The sequence below is a fragment of the Phascolarctos cinereus genome, unplaced genomic scaffold (assembly GCF_003287225.1).
Source record: "Phascolarctos cinereus isolate Bilbo 61053 unplaced genomic scaffold, phaCin_HiC Scaffold_5;HRSCAF=322, whole genome shotgun sequence".
Classification (NCBI taxonomy): domain Eukaryota; kingdom Metazoa; phylum Chordata; class Mammalia; order Diprotodontia; family Phascolarctidae; genus Phascolarctos; species Phascolarctos cinereus.
This window is the reverse complement of record NW_027555958.1, coordinates 129975986-129998506: the sequence shown is the minus strand read 5'-3', so window position 1 is coordinate 129998506 and position 22521 is coordinate 129975986. Positions and strand designations below refer to the sequence as shown.

The following is a 22521-nucleotide window of genomic DNA, read 5'->3' as shown; positions in this document are numbered from 1 at the left end:
ACAAAATTAGGGAATGAAAAAGAGGGATCCACTGAGAAAAAAAGGGAGGGGAAATCTATCTTACCCTACAGAGAAGGAGGAAGAGAAAGGTATGAGAGAAGGTAGGGATGTTAATAGAAACGAGAGTAGCTTGAGGGAGGTGACACTAAGAAGTAAAACACTTTTGAGGAGGAACAGGATGAAAAGAGAGAGAGAAATAATCATGTGAAAAAATGCTCTAAATCACTATTGACTAGAAAAATGCAAATTAAAACAATTCTAAGCTACCACCTCACACCTATCAGATTGGCTAATTCAACAGAAAGGGAAAATGACAAACATTAGAGGGGATGTGGGAAAATTGGGACACTAAAGCACCATTGATGTGTAAACTGACTTCAACCACTGTGGAAAGCAATTTCAAACTATGCCCAAAAAACTATAAAACCATGCATATCTTTTGACCCAACAATACCACTACTAGATCTTGACACCAAAGAGATTTTTTAAAAATTAAAAGGTCCTGTATGTACAAAATTATTGCTAGCAGCTCTTTTTGTGGTGGCAAAGAATTTGAAATTGAGGGGATGCACATCAATTGTGGAATGGCTGAATAAGTTGTGGTATATGATTGAAATAGAATACTATTGTACTATAAGATATGACCAGCAGGTTGCTTTCAGAAAAAATCCAGAAAGACTTTATATGAACTGATGGAATGTGAAGTGAGCAGAACCAGGAGAACATTGTATGCAGTAACAGCAATATTGTATGATGATTAGTTTTGAATAACTTAATTATTCTCAGCAATACAAAGACCCAAGACAATTACAAAGGATTTATTATGAAAAATGCTATCCACTTCCAGAGAAGGAACTGATGGAGTCTGAATGCAGAGTGAAGCAAACTGTTTTTTACTTTCTTTATTTTTCTTGGGTTTTTTTGTCTCTGTTTTCTTTTACAACATGCTATATTCATATATTCATGCTTTACAACATGAAATATGTTTTGCATGATTCCACATGTATGACCTATGTCAAATTGCTTGCCTTCTCAATGAGAGGGGAGCGTAGGTTGGGAAAGAATTTGGAACTCAAAATTTTTAAAAAATGAATGTTAAAAATTGTTTTTATATGTAATTGAGGAAAAATAAAATATTTTAAAGATAATTTAAAAAGGCAATGAGAAGGCACTTGGTGGACATTAACAGGTTACAGCACCCAATAAACAAGGAATTACAAAGGAGAAGCCAGAGTAAATGATGTCGTAAGAGAAATATGTGGTTGAAAAAGTAGATATGATGGTCATGTGACAAGAGCGAAGGATAACATTGGTGGATAATCTAGGTCCTTTGGTATCCCCACAATTCAAGAGAACTCAGAGAAGAACACCAACATATTGGGTGAAATTCCTGCGGCAAAGTTATAGGACAATATAGATGGACAAGATTTTCACAGGATGAACAGGCATTGATGGGTTTCAATCTCTATTACTGAAGAGAATACCTATATTGATGACATTACAGATACATTTTGAGTACATATGCTATATTTCTCTAATAAAATGAAAGTTTTTTGAAGACAGGGATGATTACTTTTTGTACTTATACCCCTCATTGTCTAGCAGTATACTGAACATAGTAAGCACTTAATAAATGTGTATTGAATTGAATTTTCTTTAATTATATTTTTGCCTATCCTACTCACCTAATTTGCCCTAGGGACAGCCAGTTATTTTTAGGCATGGGCAATGCAGGCAGGTGCTGTTTCTCATAAACTGGCTTAAAAGTTGTATATAGTTAACTGTGGAGAAAATGACTTGCTGAACAGAAGACCTTGAATTAGAATTCCAAAGTCTTGAGATATTTTGTGTATCATTTACATTAGAGAAGAAAAAAGGGAGGATGGCTTATCTACAAGGACATATTTAATCAAGGAAACTATAAAAAGATAGTGTAACAGTTTCAGGTCTTAGGGAAAAGAAGTAAAGAAAAAGAGCTTCTGCCTGGTCCTACCAGGCAAATCAGTAACATTGGAGAATTTTTGGAATAATTTACACACCAATAATTTTGAAGAATCTTTTTTCCCCTGGAGAATAGGGCCCTTCCTAGCTTGTCTGACACTTACATTTTGAATATTTTAACTTCAGAGGTTTCATCTTTTCTGTTTTTTTCTTAGCTCTTTCTGAATCTATTCCAAACTAGAGTATAAATTCAGGCAAACCCCTTCTGTTTTCACCCATCTAAAGAATATCTATAGGAATAATAAATTAGGATTGTCCCAAGAAATGGTTTTCCCCTTAGCCAAGTGACTTTCCTAAAGGAAAATCTAATTCTGTACTTACTTGAGAAAAGCCAAACTCCTCACTTAATGTGGAAGAAAGCCAGTGGGCAGAATTTGCACTTCTCTGGGGCCAAAGCTCTTGCTTAGTGCCAGGAATGTGACGCTTGGAGATCAAAAACAAGCACTGGCATATAATTTCCAACAGACCACAGATCTGTAGTTCTCTTTATGTCAGAATTTGGGCAGACACTTGAAGCCCCTTATCTTTGCTTTGGATCCATTTTAAATCATTAAATGAAGGAAGAGGAGAAAGGAACAATGGAGGATGATGAAGAGAGCTGCTGAGTGTAAGGAGGAAATGAATCTTGAAAGATTGAAGACAGATGATGGGGTGTCATCAAGAACTCCAACTATCTGTGTTGGGAATATAGGGCCTAGAGTTGAACAGCACAGTGGTTCTTTGTCCAGCTCCTTCTTCTGGGTTCCTCACCGTTCTCTTTTTCTCAGCCCTTTACCTGCCCCTTCCCAGACATCCTTATACTCATTTTATGTCCTCAACCTCCTGATTGTCTCTCATCTTGCCCTCATCTCCAAATTTTCCAGCTGATCCCTATTCCCCAGGTGATTTTTCAGATCCATCGCCACTCACTGCCAGGTTCCTAGATGCCTCTCTGTCTTCCCTCAAATTTTCTTCTCTGATCCTTGAATCTCTCTCAGATCTCCCACATCTTTATGACCCTGTGTGGAGGGTAAAAGTTGATTCCCCTCTTGATATAATTTAACAAAGAAGCCATTATACTTCTATTAGGTAAAGGCAATAACCTGGGATAATAACTTGCTTCTCTGAAATGCAGTTTTTAATTTTGGCCTTTACTTAATTGCATGTTTTCAAAGAAGTCCAATTGTGCATAAGCTCTTCCATCCTTAATCATTCTCTCTCATCAGCCTTAAATGTCCCAGTGGTAGAGAATGCAGAATAAATATTTAGAGGCAAGCTCCCTCTTACTTTAAATTAACATAGACAATCCTATATAATATTAGGCTATAATAATCACTGCCTTATTATAAAGAAGATATAAATATTATCAAACTAAGAACACTTTTATATGAAGAGAACTTTGCAATAAAACAGTGAGATACATGTCATAGTAGGAGGCATGATAAAAAAAAATGTAACCTTTGACTGAAGTCACCATTTACTAATAATATTGAAGCAACTATAAAAGTCCATTCTGTTCCCAGCTCCTACAGGCTTCTCTGCTGCCTCCTCTCCTACAGACTTTGGTATCTGTGTGGGAGAAAGGGAAGATTTCTAAGATCTATTTTCTGGGTTGTTCTAACTGTCCCATTTCACTCCATTCAGATCTGGAGACTGGATCAAAATGTCCTGATGAGAACAATCAGAAAGTAACAGGAGAGCTGAGTGATTCTATCACTCCTAATTTTCTCTTATAGCTCTAAGAGCTGTGAGAGAACTGGTGCTTCTAGACAATTAACCAAGAAATTCAACAAACAAGAAAGGCAGCACAGCAGTAGAAAGATCTGAAATTAGAAGTTCTGGGTTCAAATCTCAGCTCTGGCAACTACCTAGCTGATTGTGGGCTACTGACAACATTGCTGATTTCAGTTTCTTCACCTGTAGAAATGACAACTAGATGGCTTTTGAGGCTCCTTCCAGCCTTAGAATCTATGATTCTGTTTGTCAAATCATTTTTCAGTCACATCCATCTCTCTGTGACTCTATTTGGGGTTTTGCTGGCAAAGACACTAGAGTGGTTTGCCATTTCCTCCAGCTCACTTTTTACAGATGAGAAAACTAAGGCAAAGAATTAAGTGACTTGCCCAAGGTCACAGAGCTAGTAGGTGTCTGAGGCTGGATTTGAACTCATGAAGATGAGTCTTCCTGACACCTGACCAGACACTCTATCCACTGTGCCACCTAACTGCCCTTGATTCTGTGATAAGTACTTAATGTGTGTAAGGTACTGAGCTAGGTTCTGGGGATACAAAGATAGAATGAGGCTATAATGGAAAGAAGACTGACTCTGGAGTCAGAAGGCCTAGGTTCAAATCCTACCTCAAATTCTTCATATGCAAAAATTAGAGGTTTAGATTAGAATAGCTGAAAATCTATGTCTGTATGTTCCTAGGCAAGTAACATAACCTGCATGGGCCTCAGATCTCTTATCTGTAAAATGAGGGAATCCGACTAGATATCCTCTGAGGTGCTATCCAGCCTTACATGAAAGTCAGAATCCTTAACCTCAGGAAGCCATTTTTGATAACCTTCCAGACCAGCATGACATGATACCATGGGAGTTACCACAGAAAATTATTGCCAATGCTAGCCAAAACCATGCCCCTCCGATGAAAGGGATGCTCCATCTTTGCTTTGCCTTCTCTTTAAAATTCTGCTGCCTTTTCACCCTTCATAACTCTTATCCAAAATCTGCTTTGGTCCTTGGGTTTTTGTTGTTGTTCACTCATTTCAGTCATATCCAACTCTATCTGACCCCATTTGGGGTTTTCTTGACAAAGACACTGGAATGGTTTGCCATTTCCTTCTCTTGCTCATTTTACAGATGAGGAAACTGAGGCAAATAGGATTAAATGACTTCCCCAGGTTCATACAACTAGCGAGTGTTCAGACACTGAATTTGAACTCAGTCTTCTTGACTCCAGGCCTGGCACCACCTAGCTGCCCTAAGGTTTATCTAGGGTAGGCTTATTAATTTTTTTGGTGAGGCAATTGGGGTTAAGTGACTTGCCCAGAGTCACACAGCTAGTGAGTATTATGTATATGAGGCCAGATTTGAACTCAGGTCATTCTGATTCCAGGGCCAGTGCTCTATCCGCTGTGCCACCTAGCTGCCCAGGTTTATTTAATTTATTATATTTGAATCTATCAGCATTATCAAGAGTTAGATGTAGACTTCAACAGTAGCTTGGCTCTCTCAAAAGGACACTATCTCTCTCTCTCTCTCTCTCTCTCTCTCTCTCTCTCACACACACACACACACACACACACACACACACACACCCCTCAAGTAGTCTACTCATGTACATGAGCATCTTTTCTGCAATTTAAAACTTATAGAGCTTTCTGGGCCTTGGAAGGCCCTGTGCAGGGTCACAGAGCTAGTATGTATCAGAGGCAAGACTTGAACACAGGTTTTCCTGACTGAGAGCCCATCTCTCTAGATATGACATTATGCTGCCTCTCTTTCAAGAAATAATAATAAAGTAATTGGTTTTAAAATAAACCTTTGACATAAAGATGCAGGTATCTAAAATTAATTTGCCTTTATGTCAGAGGATATAGTGATTTTTTTTTCCTTCTTTCAAGACATTAACCTGTTAGGAGATGAAGTTCTCCCCAAATTTGATAAGTATACTTAAAGTTCAACAAAAAAAAAATGATAAGCTTGGATGAAAGGGAGGTTGTTTACCTCTAAAAACTTGAGACTGAGCATTTTGTGAACTGTACATTTTGAAAAATTAAGCCTCCCCAAATCTCCTTTCTGAAAACACCGTCAAACAAAAGTAGAAACCAGACTACTTGATGGCATTGTCAGCATTTTCTCATCGGAAAAAAAAAATCAAAATCTAAAGACACCGTCTAAGTAGCTGAAGGGTTTTTTTCCCTGTTGGAACTCAGTGCAATCCGTTACAACATACCTCATTGTTTTCAGGCACAGACACGGGCAGAGACAGATGTTTAAATAATCCTGAGCTCCAGCAGTTTCAACGTTTTAAAACATATCATTCCCTCTCTAGTTTATAACAATTAGATGCTCACTTTTAGGCTTCCAGAAATAAAACATACCTTTTTTTTTTGCAGGGAGGAAATCCTTTTAAAGTTCTGTCAATCCATTGGTAAATTTAGCAGTGAAAAACAAGTGGAATGTATAGCTATAAGAATAGAAAAAAAAATTCCAGCTCTGTGAAGTTCACTCCTTTAGGAGACGCCAAAGCAGGAGCAATAATTCAGCATAGCAACACTAGTAAGCCTCTTTGAAACCTTCACTACTTTTAGAGTGAAAAAAAACCCCACAGTTCAGCTCAGCGTCAGACCAGCAGCTGGGAGTGGTGTGACGTCAGCTGTGGGGAGGATGGCCTTCAAGCCACCTCTTCCAACCCCAGCTCTGTAACTTTAGATCTGTTCATATTTTGTGTAAACAACTTTAGGTCCAGGACATTTTTAGCTTTATAGCATAGCCCAGTATTTTCAAACTTGCCAAAAGAGCTGATGTTAATATCAAACGGATGACAATGGCCCATTTTAGATCTCTTTTGTTAGGGAAATTTAACTCTTGTTTTCAAGATCTTATTTTTTTTTTAAACTACCCTACATGCAATCTCAATGTACATATTTCAGTGTCATCTGAAGTTGTGTGGCTAGGTCCTGATACACCAAAACAGATAGATATTCACTACTTACTTAGTAGATTTCAAAGGGGGGTATGTGTTGGAGGGGGGGACATACTGTTCTTTCCAACTCTAGATTGCTCATACTCTAGGATTAAAAACCTAGCAATGCCCAATTTATTTAATATAAAATACGACTTGGAAAATGTGTTTCTGCTCAGAAGATGTATGACATGTTTCTCTTCATACTTCCCTACAGCCATTTTCCAAGGTAGTAATTCTTTTTTGTAATGCTACTACTATATAATGCTTTAAGTTTTACAAAGCACATTACCTATATTGTCTCAGTTAATCCTCACCATAATCCTGTGAGGTAACAATTTTTCACTTCAGGAGACTGAGGTTCATAGAAATTGTCACTTGCATTGGGTCATATAGCTCAGAAAAGTCCAAGGTGGAATTTGAATTCAGGTCTTCCTAACTCTGAGTCTTATGCACTCTGTATTACACTAAGCTAAGTCTCAAAGAATAACAGCTCTTTCTGTCCATGTCTGCCATTGAAGATACACATTGTAGGAAGGAGTAATGCAGCAGAAGGGCAGCTAGGTGGGGAAGTGGGTAGAATGCTGGCCTGAAGTCATCATCCTGAGTTCAAATCTGGCCTTAGACACTTACTAGCTGTGTGACCCTGGGTGCAAATTACTTAATGTTGTTTGCCTCAGTTTCCTCACCTGTGAAATGAGATGGAGAAGGAAATAGCAAACTACTCCAGTATCTTTGCCAAGAAAATCCTAAATGGGGTCACAAAGAGTTGGACATGACTGAACAACAAAAAATACATTCCTCACTGTCATAATAAGATCTACCCTGTGAAATGTTCACTCCATTTTGATAAACTCTTCAGTAGATTTCTAGCTCAAATTTAGCAATAAAACAACTTTATAAATCTTGCCAACTGAAACCAGGACTTAAGCAACATAAGACACAGTGTGTAAAGCCCACAAGTGATCGCAAATGTTTTCAGGTGCCAGCAGTGGTCAGTAGTGATGTATTCATAGAATGTTGGACTTGGGATTCAGGAAGACCTAGTTTTGAATTCCTCTTCAGATACTCAATAGCTGCATGAGTCCGGGTAAGTCAGTTTCATCATCTGTAAAACTTACATAATAATGGCTCTGATGTGTTATGATTGTGAGGATCAGATGAACTAGACTACATGTGAGGTACTATGTGAACATAGTTATTATTTATTTATCACTATTTTTTACTATTAGGTACATTTTATACCCCCTGCAATTTTTTGGCACAAGACTTTTGTTCCTCTCTCTGTCTCTCTCTCTCTGTATACACACACACACACACACACACACACACACACACACACACATACACACACACATATGTATATACCATGTATATATGCAAATGTTAATACATTTGTTTTGGGTAATAAATGCTATGAATGCTTTGTATATTGTAGATAAATATGTAATTGGTCTGTGTTTAAAGTTCGCATCTTTTGGTTATAAATATATAATGACTTCTGTTAAATAAATGTACCAAAATATGTACCAAAGAGAATATTGGTAAAGTATTATAATTGTTATTGTTATTACTGCTACTACTACTATTACTACTACTACTATGACGATGACAACTACTACTACTGCTACTACCTATGTTCAAGTTCTGCCTCTTACACATACTGACTGTGTGACCTGTGCAAGTCACTTACCTTCTCAGTGCTCTACACAACCTTTTAAGACAATGAGTTGCAGAAAAAGCACTGACCTGAATTGGTATATCACTGAAATCACAGGTTCAGTCCTATGTAATAAAAATAATAATAAAGTAGTATGGTAGATCTGGATCAAAAAGACTTTGGATTTCAATACTGGTTCTGTTACTTATTATCAGGGCAGACTTAAGCAATCCACTTTTACTTCCTTGGGCCTTAATTTCCTCTTTAAAATGAGGGGGTTGGACTGCATGACCTCTACAGTTCTTTCAACTCTAAATCTGTGGTCTTTTGTAGTTTGAATAGATTTGTTCCCACTCATGTACATCAGGCCAAAGAAAGTGTCTTCTTTAACTGGCTACTCATAAATGAGTAAGAAAATTCTATTAATACTTAAAGATTAGGCTACGAGAATCTGAGTTTTGGCCCTGTTTGGTTCTTGATATATTTCTCATGGCAGAAATGTAAATGGGTCCTGTAAAAGATTCTTCTTGAGTAATCTCTGTGGCTTGGTCTGTTTATAGATGAGCACTACTTCCAAGAGACGAAGTAACTGGATTAGAGGTCAAGTAATACGTTATGGTAGGAAAAGCTTTCAATATGTAGACAGCAAGATTATAGAGGTATGTAGTCGCTAGTGAACATGCCTACTCTTCAGAGCTCTGCCCTTGGCCCTCTCTTCTCTCCTACCTTCAGTTTTCTTATCCACTATCATGAATTCGAATATTCACCTACGTAGATGACTCCTCTAATATCTCTGTCACTAGTTCCATTTTTGTCCCCTGAATCTCCATTTCCAATTGTCTACTGGACATCCCCACCTAAATCCTACAGTATATCCCAAACTGAACTCACCATTTCTAGATATCATTTTCCTCTTAACATTTCTATTTCTAGTGATGATACCACCATTCTGCTCACCACACAGATCTGAAACCTAAGGGTCAGTTTTGACTAACTCAGATTACATCCAATCCATTGTCAAGCTCTATGATTTCTACCTTGGAAACATCTCTTCCTTTTTACCCTTCTCAATACCTTTTTGAATATCTATTATGAGTCTCCTAACTGTTTTTTTTTTTACCTCCAATCTCTTTTTCAAGCCATCCTTCACACTGTTACCATGGTAGTCTTCTTAATTCATTGACTTGATCATTCCATTCACTAGCTTAAAAAGCCAACAGTTGCTTTCTATTGGTTTCTGAATAAAATATAAACTCAACCTGGCATTCAAAGTTGTCCACAATCTGGCTCTGGACTATTCTTCCAGTTATTTTATGGTCCTCTCTTTCATGCAGCCTGCACTCCAACTAGACTGTACTCCTTGTTGGTCATTAATCTTTTCTTGAACTTTCATAAATTTTCACACACCTGGACAGGACCCCTCTCCCAGAGATTTACACTGATTAAAATCCTTGTTGTCTTTTGAGATCCAGCTTAGGTACCAAATTCTCTATGAATGTCCCTCAAATTTCACCAGTTAAAAGGCAAAATCCCTCCTCAAATCTCTAATGGTACCATGCTTGATATCTGCTAAGAATGGAATCATTTTCTAAACAGTATAGTACTGGGAGCAGTTAGGTGGATAGAGCACTGGCCCTGGAGTCAGGCGGGCTTGAGTTCAAATCCGGCCTTAGACACTTGACACTTAGTAGCTGTGTGACCCTGAAAGTCACTTAACCCCAACTGCCTCACCAAAAAGCAAAAAAAAAAAAATAGTATAGTACTTTTTTCTATATCTAATAAAAACAGCTAGCATTTATATAGTATTTTAAGGTTGGCAAAGCACTTTATATGTCATCTTATTTGATAAAATATCTCGTTCAATAACATTTGATATCTAATACCCTACTAGACTAGACTAGACAATATTACTAGACAGTATGATTTTGACAGTAAAGATTATGTCATCTCTATCTTTGTATCTTCAGTACCTAGCAGAGGATCTCATACAATCAGTCAGTCAATAAATATCTATTAAGCACTTACTATATTCTAGGTACTGTGTTAAGCCCTGAAGATTCAAAGGAAGACAAAACAATAAAACAAAACAAAAAATAGTCCTTGGTCTCAAGGAAGTCACAGTTTAATGGGGGAGACAACATGCAAATATTGTCTAGCAGGCTAATAATTGTTTGTTGAATTGAATTAAATTGAGGGCAATTTAAACCAAGTTAACTGATAACATCATGCCCACTCACACTACAGAGTCGCTCTTGGTCTGGGGGGTTTGCTGTATTATTTGTATATCAAACTTAATAAAGGTTGTTTTCTAAATCCTTCCAGCCTTGGCTGTGTTGCATAAGAAGTGATTCATAGCAGTCAAACCTAAGGAGGAATCTTTTCCTTTTCCATTTTAAAACAAGTTTCAATGAATACTTATCTTTTTTTTTAATTATTATTTTTAGGCAATTGAGGTTAAGTGACTTGCCCAGGTTCACACAGCTAGTAAGTGTCAAGTGTTTGGCCTGAGACCAGATTTGAATTCAGGTCCTCCTGACTTTAGGGCCAGTGCTCTATCCACTGCACCACCTAGCAGTGGATACTTAATGAATGCTGAACACAGGTGCTTTGTGTCAAGGCGTGAGACTCAGAAACTGTGTATAGATAGCATCACTAGCTCTGATGGGACCTTAGCAGGTCCTCAGGTCCATCTCTAGTGAGTCATGCAAGGCCATATTTAAACCATTCCAGGCAAATGACAATTAGCTCTATTTCTAAAGATGTCCAAAGAAAGAGATTCCACAGTGCCCATTACCCCTAATTCAAATGTTTAATAACCCTTGATGCTGGAAAATCCCTCCTCATATGTAAGTTAGGCTCCTTGTGCTACCATTTTCACATGAGGAGAGACAAAGGAGCCCCTTGAGGTGACAAGGCTCTTAGGGCAAATAGTTTCTCAGTGTATTTTTAAACCCTTCTAGGAAAAACAAGAACATCTTAAGACTAGCGCTTGGAGTTCTTACAGAAATATAAATAAAATGGAAGATGATGTTATGAAGTGAGGATAATACAGTCCTATAATGGTATTCTGACCTTTTCATTGCTATTTAACATTTTAAAGCAGGTGTCAGAAAGGCTCAAATTCCAATGGAAAAATACTACACTTGTGTAAGGATAGCTTAGGACATGTTTGTACCTCTTAATCAAATCACTAAATTTACTAGAACTGTTTTTCTAGGACTTAAGGAAGATTATGATTTTTATTAGCCATGATAGACTTTTTTTGGGGGGAAACAGATCTGATTTTATTGTTATAGGGAACTCCCAGGTGAGGAAACCACCTCTACCAAAGCAGGTTGGGCACCTACTTGGCTAACTGTAGTCTTTTAAAGTTGCCTGGGGCTCTTACAGGCTAAATGACTTGCAAGAGGGTCCTATAGTCAGTATATATCAGAGACAGGATTTGAACCCAAGTCTTTGTGACTCTCAGACCAGCTCTGTCCACCACACCTCACTGCCTTTACTGTTTTTCTATTTAGTCTAAAAGCCAAAGATGCTGTCATGGCATATACTAAACCAAAAATCGAAGAAAAGGTCCTTTAGTTACAGAAAGCTGTCACCACTGGGGAAAGTCAAAGAGTTTGCAAAGAGTGGGAGGAGCATGAGGGACAGCACCAAAAATCCATAGGATTACTGAATTTCCTAACTCGAATGGACTTTAAAGATCTCTAACATGACTCCCCCAATCAACCTTCTATTTTTTTCTTTTATGTGAGGAAGCTGATGCTCAGAAAGCTTAAGTTCACTTAGTCAAAGTTGGTAGCAAATCTCAGATTAGGACCTAGGGCTCCCAACTGCCAGCTTAATGTCACTTGTCAGTTTCTAATTTAAAGAAAGACAATAAGACCATGAAACAGTATGGATGAGCTTTGCAGTTCGAATCCACCAAAAATAAGGCAGCTATGGTGGAGTGAAAAGATCACTGGAAAGAGAGTCAGGAGACCCAGATTCTCATCCCACATCTTCCATTAACTAACTGTGTGACTTTTTGCAAGCTATTCTAACCTCTCTGGGCTTTGGGTACCTTATCTATAAAGTGATAAAGGATTGTATGAGATGAGCTCTTAAGATGCCTTCTGATTTCTAAATTGCCTCAACTTTCTTATCAGTTTAATAGGAAGGTAATAATTACACACACACACACCACACCCCTTCATACCTTCACATACTTCAAGGATCTGTGATTTTATTTGGTGTGGGTATGCTGACACCCTTCTATCTTAGCCTTCATGAGTTGCTGTAACTGAAAAAAATTAATTCCTTGGAAGCCGGTCTTCTAGTTATATGCTAACAATGCTTTGTATAAAGGCCATCTAAGAACCAAACTAGCTGTCTGTTACTGGGCCTAGACTACTACTTGATATCTCCTGGCACAGTCTTTGAGAATACATGAGCCACCTCCGTGCACCAATGAGGAATTGAAATAGGACATCACTGAAGAAATAGTTACGATACTTTAAATTTACGTATTACATTCTAGTTATAAAGAGCTTCATGTCATTGTATTATTTACCTATTTGAGTAAGGTGAGTAACATAGGCATCATTCAATGATTCCATGGATCTGTGATTTCATTGGTGGGGGCATTTAGTCATTCTCTACTAGTATGTTAGTCTACCTGTGGATATTGTGAAGAGTCCTTAGAAAAATATGTATATGTGTATTATGCCAGTTATGAGCTTATAGAAATGCTGGATCACAAAACAGAAATTGAAAGAGCAGAAGTTGTAGTTGAAAATATGAAGGACTGATGGCAACAACTTTCCCAGTAGCATTATAGATTGAGTATAATTAATAATCCTTATCCTAGAGGGAGATACAAAAACATCTCTATTTTGGGGTGGGGCTAGGCAATGGGGTTAAGTGACTTGCCCAGGGTCACATAGCTAGTAAGTGTTATGCGTCTGAGGCTGGATTTGAATCAGGTCCTCCCCAATCCAGGACTGGTGTTCTATCCACTGCACCACCTAGCTGCCCCCAAAACATCTCTATTTATTGGATCCTCTTTCACTGTCAGCCAAGGCTCTATTAATTTGGGTGATATTAGAACTTTAATGGCATAACATGGCAGCATCATATTTCTTGCCATACACAAATACTTTTCTAGTCCCTTTTTCCCCACATCTGTTTACAACCATCCCACTTAAATGGATATTGTTTTTCAAGTGTCTATAGGTGGAACATTAATGGTCTTTAAAAAAAGCAAATCAAAATTTTATCTTATGACATGGAGACCTTTGAAATCATGCCCTGTCTGGGCACTTTTATAGGTGACTTCTAGGGCTACAATTACACCCAATTCCAGAAGCATAACCCCAGAACTTATCTCACATCTAGAGAATGTTTTACTGTTTCTAAATTACTAAATTACATGATCTCATTTCTTCAGCATTGCTCTAAAATTGTATCCTACTTTCCTAGGCACTTTCCTCCTTTTAGGGGTTCATCTGATTTAATATTTGTTCCTTTGTATAAACTTTATGTAAACTACATTATGGGTTGACTCTAAAGTTATGTGGTTCTATGACCAGTCACTATGAGGTGACAAATACAAAGTCAGAGAATGGAATTCTGGCCATCTCCTGGATTTTGGCATAGTATCACACAAATTTTGATCATACTAAAGGCAAGTGGGATGAAATTTGGTCTTCTGTCACTTGAGTCCTCTGTTAGTGAAAGAAGAAATAGAGATTTGATGACCAGACTCTACTCTTCATTTCTGTGCAGATAATTGTGGGAGACACATCCAGATCTGGTCATGACAATTTCATTCATGGATTGCCATATTTCAGCTAATATATTTTTTTTTCTTCTTTGCTATGGACCTATCCCCAACTTCATAGGGATGCTCTGCTTCTAGTTTTGAAAACTGGTGAAAATTCCTTTGCTGAGCTTATCTAATATCTGGGATTTCTGTACAGATGTTTCCAGATGACAGAAATATTTCCCTTTTGGAAAGTTTCCAACTATCCTCTCTTCTCCAAATGTTGCTCTGTGTTTACTTTGCAGAAACAGCCAAAAATCGTTTTAGGAATGGAAGCTACTTAGTAACCAGCTTGATTTTTTTTTCATTTTTGTGACTAAATATAACATTTCCAAATTCATTACCTGGGAAAGCTTGTGCAATTATTTATTTATTTAAGCTTGTGCAATTTAAATAAGGATGACCCACTCTGTTCTGTTTGCTCAGGGAGCAGAGAAGGCCATCCACCACCAGAGGGCGCTTTGAGCCTCTGTTTCTGCAGCCTATCTCTATACTTGTATTACACAATCAACAGAGAGAAAACTTGCTTTCTCTAGGTTTGGATTCAAAGCTGGGCCTTAGGTCACCTATAGGGTATAATTTGAGTGGTCTCCCCAAGTAGTTCCTCCTCCATCCTGGCTCCCTTTGGAAATGGCATTCCTTTAGGTTATTGCACTGTCTCATGAAGAGTCCCTGATCAATTTAATACCCCAGACATTTATTAAGCCTGTAATATTTATAAAACACAGGCAATATAAATAGGAAAAAGCTTATATTTCCTTCTGTGTGTATGTGCATGCGTGTGTGTAATAGGGAGAGAAGGGACTGAGAAAGTATGATCATACAACATGTAGACAGTTAAGGAAATGAAAAATATTTACAAAGTATATTTAAATTATGCATTATCCATTAATAACTTTACTTAGATTATTTTATTGGCTAGTCTTTACAACTATAAAACATTCTGATTTTAAAGATATTTTTGAACTACAGCTACCTCAGACCAGGCTTCTAGGGGCAAGCAACATAGGACAGGTAAAATTTGATGAGGAAGGGTTATGTACCTTATCTAGGGCATGGGACCCTGCAAGCCATGAGAAATCACTTAGATGATTGGACTCTGGACTAACTAACATGTGGCAATATCAGAGCCTTGCTTTTGGGGAAGTATGAGGAAGCATGGTACAATGGAAAGACTCAGAGTTTTTCAAGATGATAAAGAAAGGAAAAGGAATAAAGAAACCAAAGGGGAAAAAAAAGTAGTTTACAATTTTTACATGGGGTTTCCTTGGTTGGATGAATTTTAAAAAGCAGTCCAGTTTGATTTTCAAAGTACCAGGCAGTTTCTAGGGAGTATCAGGCTACTAACGTACCATATTCCACTTTCTAAAAGTCAAATAGTTGCAGGTTACCCTATAGATCACTTGATAAGTGTCCAATGGGGGATATTCTAATACTAGCTCTGGTGTGAAACTGTCCATATAGGAGGAAGGAGGTGACATTTTATTTCAAAAGGAACTTAAATAGTTTTGATATGGATACTACTAGGCAGCTAGGTGACATGGTGGTTAGAGAGCTAGAGTTAGAGGTAAGAGACTCGATTTCAAATACTATGGTAGACATTCACTATCTATGTGACCCTGGACAAGTCATTTAACCTTTCTCAGTCACCTTATATGTAAAATGGGGATAATATTAGCATCTACCTCATAAGACTATTGTGAGAATCAAATATATTTGCTTTGCCAACCTTAAAGAGCCATACAAATGTTAACTATTAGCTTAATAATGATAATAATGATGATGATGATAATAATAATAATAACACACCAGTAATATCAAGATGCTATATACAGCAAGATTCCTGGCCTGGGAAACTATTGTGAACTTTTCCCTTCTCCATTTGTCCCCCTTCATCCCATAAGATTAGACATTTCCTGAGAATATTAAATGACCTCAGATAAATAGCTGTGTTCCATTACATACACTTTGAAGATAGTTACAGGGACATAATACCTTCAGAGGCTCTTCACCTCAAATCTGTTAAACCAGAGACTAGGTATTTAAACTACCTCTATTCACTCACTCCATTACAAACCTGCCTCTGGATAGGCTTTTTATACAAGTCACTGTGGGAAAGGGTTGGAACAGCCTAAGGATGTCCATGTTTCCCCAGTACTTAAAATCCTAGGACTGTAATAGTCATTTAAGACCTGACATAGATTCTGATGTCTTAACCAAATTTGGATGATATCATTTTATTCTGTTTTCTTCTCTATAGAAACAAGACCAATAGTTGTTTTGGTGGGCCTGGAGGAAGTCAGCTAGGACTAAATCATGTCTTGCAATTCCCTACTATAGTCTGTGAGAGGTGTGGAAGTACACCTTTCATTTTCATTGCTTAGCACTGTCTCTGGATTCCTCTCCCAATATAGATAGATGTCGTCCCCTTCTCCCCCCCCCCCCCCATTTTGGGAGGTTTTAAGAGCAGTTACAGCATTTTGTACAATGCCTTATGTACAACAAACACTCAGAACTATTTGTTGATTGGTCTTTGAAAACTTTTAAAACAACTAATGAGTTTCTTATTGGAACATATAAATATATCTACTCATAAATCTGCTGGTCTCCTACAGCCAAATATTCCATCTGCAAGTTGGAGAACTGGGCTGAATATTGCATAGCATTTTTTACATTGTTTTCTCCACACTGCTATAGCTTTGAACATAAATTACTTTCAGAGATTGACTCTGGCAAATCACTATGAGTTATGCTTAACTTATATTTATCACAATAGTGACATACAAGGATCCAATTGCATTTCTGAGGACTGGAGCAATCAATTCAATCTGAACCCAAGGGACTGAGCAGTAGTACCATTTAAATGACTCTATCTTCCGTCTCTAGGATTATATGCCCAGAAAGGCAAGTAAATTTGTCTGTGAAGGCATGCACATACTCTAGACAAAGGAGAGGCACTCCAGTCAAAAAATTTGAAAAAAGTATGTGTAACGATGCAATTGTGCTATGACCTCCAGAATGCTTAGCTTTGCTTGAAATTGGCAAAATATCACAGAATCATTGATCTTTAGAGCTGAGAGGGAACTCAGAGTTCATTTAGTCCAACTCTCTCACTTTTTAAAATAGTATTACTAATGCCGTTCCTGAAATAACTCTCCTCACCCCAATTGAACCCTCTCTTGTAACACAGAAAAACAACCAATCAAAATCATATGCAACATTTTCCACTGTGGTCCCTCATATCTCTACTCAAAGGATGGAAGTTTGATTCATCTACTGTTCTCCTTCCTCACTTTATAGATGAGGAAACTGACTTGTCTAAGGTCACACAGCTGGTTGGTAGTAGAATTGGAATGAAAACCCAGGTTTCCCTGATTCCCATTCCACTGTGCTTTTTAAGACACTCTATTGCTTCTCATCCCCATAGGATTTGTCGTAATCCAAAGACTCATTTTTTTCTGAACAATTTTTCGTCAAATTAGGATGCACAAATCTCTTCTGATCTCTCTTTAAAAAAAGTATAAACAGTAGCAGATAGGTGAACTATTCCTCTTTATTAAGTTCTCCCTTAACATAGTATGAGTTATTGGTAGAATGCAGAAAATGGTTTAAAATTCAGAAACCCTTTTAAGAGCTAAGTGTTAGGGAGAAATGAGAATTACATATGCTTCCAAAATGCCCCTACACCACTGATCGGACAATTTAGTTGATTCTCTTTCATCCATTTTTTTAAATTTGAGAATATGCCATCTTCTAAGTTTCCCTCCAATGAAATAGGATGAGAGGAAATGAGAAAATGTCCATAAAATCATTCCAAAATATGAAAAATTTGGGAAAGTGTCCCAAGGAAAAACCAGAGCAAAAAGAAACCTGAGTTTAATGGCAATACTTCAAATATTTGAAGGTATATGACTGAAGAACATGCCACTTTTAATTGCTTTCACTGGAAAAAAAAGGGAATAGAATTAGATAAAAGGAAAAGGGACTCATTGATTTAAACTTTCTGACTATAACTGCTGTGAGACTGCACAAATAGTTTGGGTACAAGCATGGTAAATGGATTCCTCAAGACCCCTCACTCCTATTGTTCTACAATAACAAGGCAGGCACATTTCGCCATTAACTCAGAAGCCTAAAACAATGCTATAAGGCAAATTTTTTTTACTATGAAAGGAATGGTGGTTGGAGGCAGTCAGGTGGTACAGTGGATAGAGTGTTAAATTTGGAGTCAGGAAAACTTGAGTTTGAATCTTGCCTCAGACACTTTACTAGTTGTGTGACCCTGGGCAAGTCTTCTTCTAAGGGTGCTCAGCCTCATCTGTTAAATGGGGATAGAAATAGCACTTATCTCACAGGTTTGTCATGAGGATGAAAAAACTTTGAAGCACATGTAAATGCTAACAAATGGCCTCTGTTCTCAGGGAGTTCATATTCTAATGCAGGAGCTCTGCTGACTCACATGACATTCCATGCAGAGGATCTTATAGTCTCTTGCCCACCTTCAAGGAGGATAATTCTTTTACCCTTTAACCCTTTAAACCACTCCTACCCATACCCCAAGTTATCTGGAGAAGGTGATTCCGAGGTTTCCTTCGTCAGTCATCCCAATGTTAAAGCAGTTTGTCAAGGAGAACATCCTTATTCAAAACTGATACATCTTTCCTGTATTCACCCATCTTTTGTTTTTATGAACCAAAGGACCCCAGCTGATCAAAAGAACTATGAATATATTTTAGAACTATTTAGATCATTGCCACACTTATTACAATTATTGTTCAGGCATACAGACAGACCCAGGGAATAGGTTTCTTTGCATAGCATAAAATTCAATGCCAACAGAGGCTTCGATCAGATATTCCTATCACACTTGTCCTTTTAGGGCAGGGACCATTTCTGTACCTGACATGGTGCATGGCACTGAAGATGCTACTTATGAAAAAGTGGCTTATGTAGGGAATACTAGTTTCATAATATGGATTTTTTCTGAACATATATAACCCACTTTCCGTTCTTCCTTCCTTCCTTTAGAATTACAGATAGAAGAGGTCACTTAGTGCAATCCCTTCAATCCCTTCTTCTTACAGACAGGAGAAGTGAGGTACAATTAAACAACACAAAAGAATTTGATCACTGGCCCTGTGAGTGTTCTTTTCCACTGCCTCATCTTGTTTTCTTCCTTCCATCCCTCCCTCAAACACTTATTTACTACTAAAGGTTTATAATCTACTATATACAAGATGTTATGTATGCCCAGAAGGGTATATAAAGATGAATAAGCAATAGTCCCTAAAATATTTTCCAGTAGAGATGGTAAATTTACAAAGCCTTGGTTATTGGCAGCTATGTTTATACAAAATCTGCCTTTTGTATTATTAACCTTCCAAAATGTAATTAGTATTCAAAGTTTTTGACCTTTCCACCCAACTCCACTATTCCTTGCACTTCTCCACCCAAAAACAAATCCTAAAAGTCTTATGCCATGTAATGAGGATCTGTAGCCTAAATAATGAATCCAGAGTCTAAAATGAGGGGCAATTTTGGAAGAACACAGCTATAAACGTTTTTTAAAATGTAGAGTTAAGGCTAAGCCCTATGCTGGCATGCCATTGTTTGCTGGCAGCTGCTTAAACAACCCCATCCCACTCCACTCTTTGAATAAAAGTGAGGGTTAGGGACTGCCCGCCAACTCACATTCCAGCCCCTGCTCTGAAATTTTCTTTGTTTTATGAGTTGGAGTCAGTTAGGCTTAAAAATAACCAGCTAAATTCCTTTTATCTAAGCCAATTCACCAATCACCTGCATTCTGTACCAAAGTCCACGTGTGCATGATGTGTTTCAGAAAGGGGGATTTTCTCATTGGGATGTTATTTTTAAATGACACAGTTTAAAAGGTGCTGTCTGATGATTTTCTCCAGAAAGGGAAATGTTACCAGGGATATTATTCTCCTAGCAGGAGGAAGCCTGGAAGTTTCTCACATATGATTTTATATAACGTTATTTTCCAGATTCATGCATTTATCCAATAGGATTGGGGAGGGGGGGGAAGTAAAGAATTTTTGTAGTATGGAGAACCTTTTTTGGGAGGAGGGAAGGTAGTTAGAATACTATCCTTGGGTATTGCGTTCCCTAAATCTATTATGTGATTTCTAAGGAAGAGATACATTCTAGAATGCTCACATGGGAGAAGCATATAATTAAGTAGGAGGTAGAAATAGAAGTCGAAAGAAAGGGGGTGGTTAGAGAGGCAACTTCCTCCTCCGAGGCATGCTGTTGTCACCACCAGCAGTAAGTGGGATGAGTTTGATGGGAACAGGTTTCTCTGGGTGATAGAGTCACGTGCTACCCACATGTGCTGTCACTAGAGATTCTGAGGAGTTGTGTTGGAAAAATCCACCCTGAAAAAGAGGGGAGGAATAAATTTCCCACTGCTCTGAAGGATATCTCCAGAGACTCTAACTACTTTGAAACAGTCCCTTCCTTGTCTCCAGTCAGTCAATAAACATTCATTAAGTGCCTACTATGTGCCCACACTGTGCTAAGTATTAGGAATACAAAGACAAGCAAAAGACAGTTCCTGCATGCAAGGAACTCACAGTCTAATGGGGGTAAACAACTTGCAAACAACTCTGGACAAGAAAGCTGCATACAGGATAAATTGGAAATAATAAATAGAGGGTAGGCATTAGACAAGGAGGATCGATAAAGGCTTCCTGTGCTATTTTAGCTGGGACTTGAAGGAAACCTAGAGGAAGAGATGAGGAGAGAGAATTCTAGGCATGAGAGACAGCCTGTGAAAATTTCTGAAATATAAATGGAGTATTTTGTTCAAAGAATAGCAAGGAGGCTGGTGTCACTCAATCACAGAAGATACGGAGGGGTGCAATGTGTAAGAAAATTGGAAAGGTGAGGAGGGGGGAGACAGATTATGAAGTGCATTGACTGCCATTCAGAGGAGTTTGTATTTGTTCTAGGAAGTAATTGGGAGCCACTAGAGTTACAGTGTGTGTGGAGAGGCAGGGGAGGGGAATGGAAGATGTTCCCACCTGTCACTTTGAAAGCTGAGTGGAGAATGGAATTAAGTAAGGACAGATTAATGTCAGCAAAGCCAATTAGCAGGCTATTGCAATAGTCAGAAAGTTGGTTCAATTAGCATTTATAAAATGCCTACTATATGCCAGGCACTGTTCTAAGTGCTGGAAATATTTTAAAAAAGGCAAAAGACAACCCCAGCCTTTAAGAAGCTTATAATCTAATAATGGTGACACCAAGCACACAAATATGTACAAATAAGCTATGTACAGGATAAATGAGAAATAATTAATGGAGGGATTGCACTAAAATTAAGACAGATTGAGGAGCAGCCAGGTGGCGCAGTGAATAGAGCACTGGCCCTGGAGTCAGAAGGTTCTGAGTTCAAATCTGACCTCAGACACATAACACTCACTAGCTGTGTGACCCTGGCAAGTCACTTAATCCTAACTGTGTAAGAAAAAAAAAAGAGGGGGGTAGAGAATTGAAAAGGGATTGCCTAGCAGTAGTGAAGGCTCAATTGAGGTTGTGTAATATAAATCTGTAGCAGATCCAGTCAGAACAACTGCACGATTTTCTCCACTTTCATCCAGCTGCATGTGAATAAGAGCAAAGACAGCAGGTGGTGGGAATGATCCAAGGCTGAGATTTGGCAGGGTACAATCAGCAATATGATAAGAGCAGCAGGGTCTCAAGGGGATGGTGAAGAACTGTTTAACTGGTTCACCAGAGGGTCAAGATGAGGAAAAGAGGAGAGAGTAGCTAGGGCAGGGGTGATGACCTCAGGAAGGACTAGTCCAGGTATAAAGTGATGCAGGCCTACACCATGGTGGTGGCAGGGTCAAAGGAAGAGGGGTTTACTTGACAGATGTTACCAAGGTAAAATCAACAATCAATAGATTGGATGGGAAGAGGGATGACAGTCAGGAGTCAAGGATGTCACCTAAGTTGTGAGCCTGGGTGGCTGGGAAGATTGTGGTAGCCTTGGTAGTAATAGAGATGTCAGAAAGAGGAAAGGTTTTTTTTGTGGGGAACGGGGGAGATAATGATTTCAGTTTTGGACATGATGAGTTTAAATGTCTACCGGACATCTTGTTGGAGATGTCCAATAGGCAGTTGGAGATGCAGAACTAGAGGTCAGAAGAGAGGTTAGGGCTATATAAGTAGACTTGAGAATCATCACCATAGAACTGATCATTGCATCCATGGGAGCTAATGTGATCCCTAAATGAAATAGTACAGAGGCAGAAGAGAAGAGGGCCCAAGGCAGAGCCCTGTAGGCTACCCACAGTTAACAGGCATGACCAACATGAATTTCCAGCAAAGAAGACTGAGAAGGAATGTTCAGATAGGTAGGA

The 22521-nt window shown here is 38.2% G+C and overlaps 1 protein-coding gene across 1 annotated transcript in view; it reads right to left on the bottom strand.

Annotated features, from left to right (window-relative positions):
- Window positions 1-22521, bottom strand: part of MTCL3 (MTCL family member 3) — a 75443-nt gene that overhangs the window by 5470 nt on the left and 47452 nt on the right. The window contains exon 9 of the mRNA XM_020987004.2: window positions 6088-6173. The gene's annotated coding sequence lies outside the window, so the exon portion shown is untranslated. The remainder of the gene's footprint in view (window positions 1-6087; window positions 6174-22521) is intronic.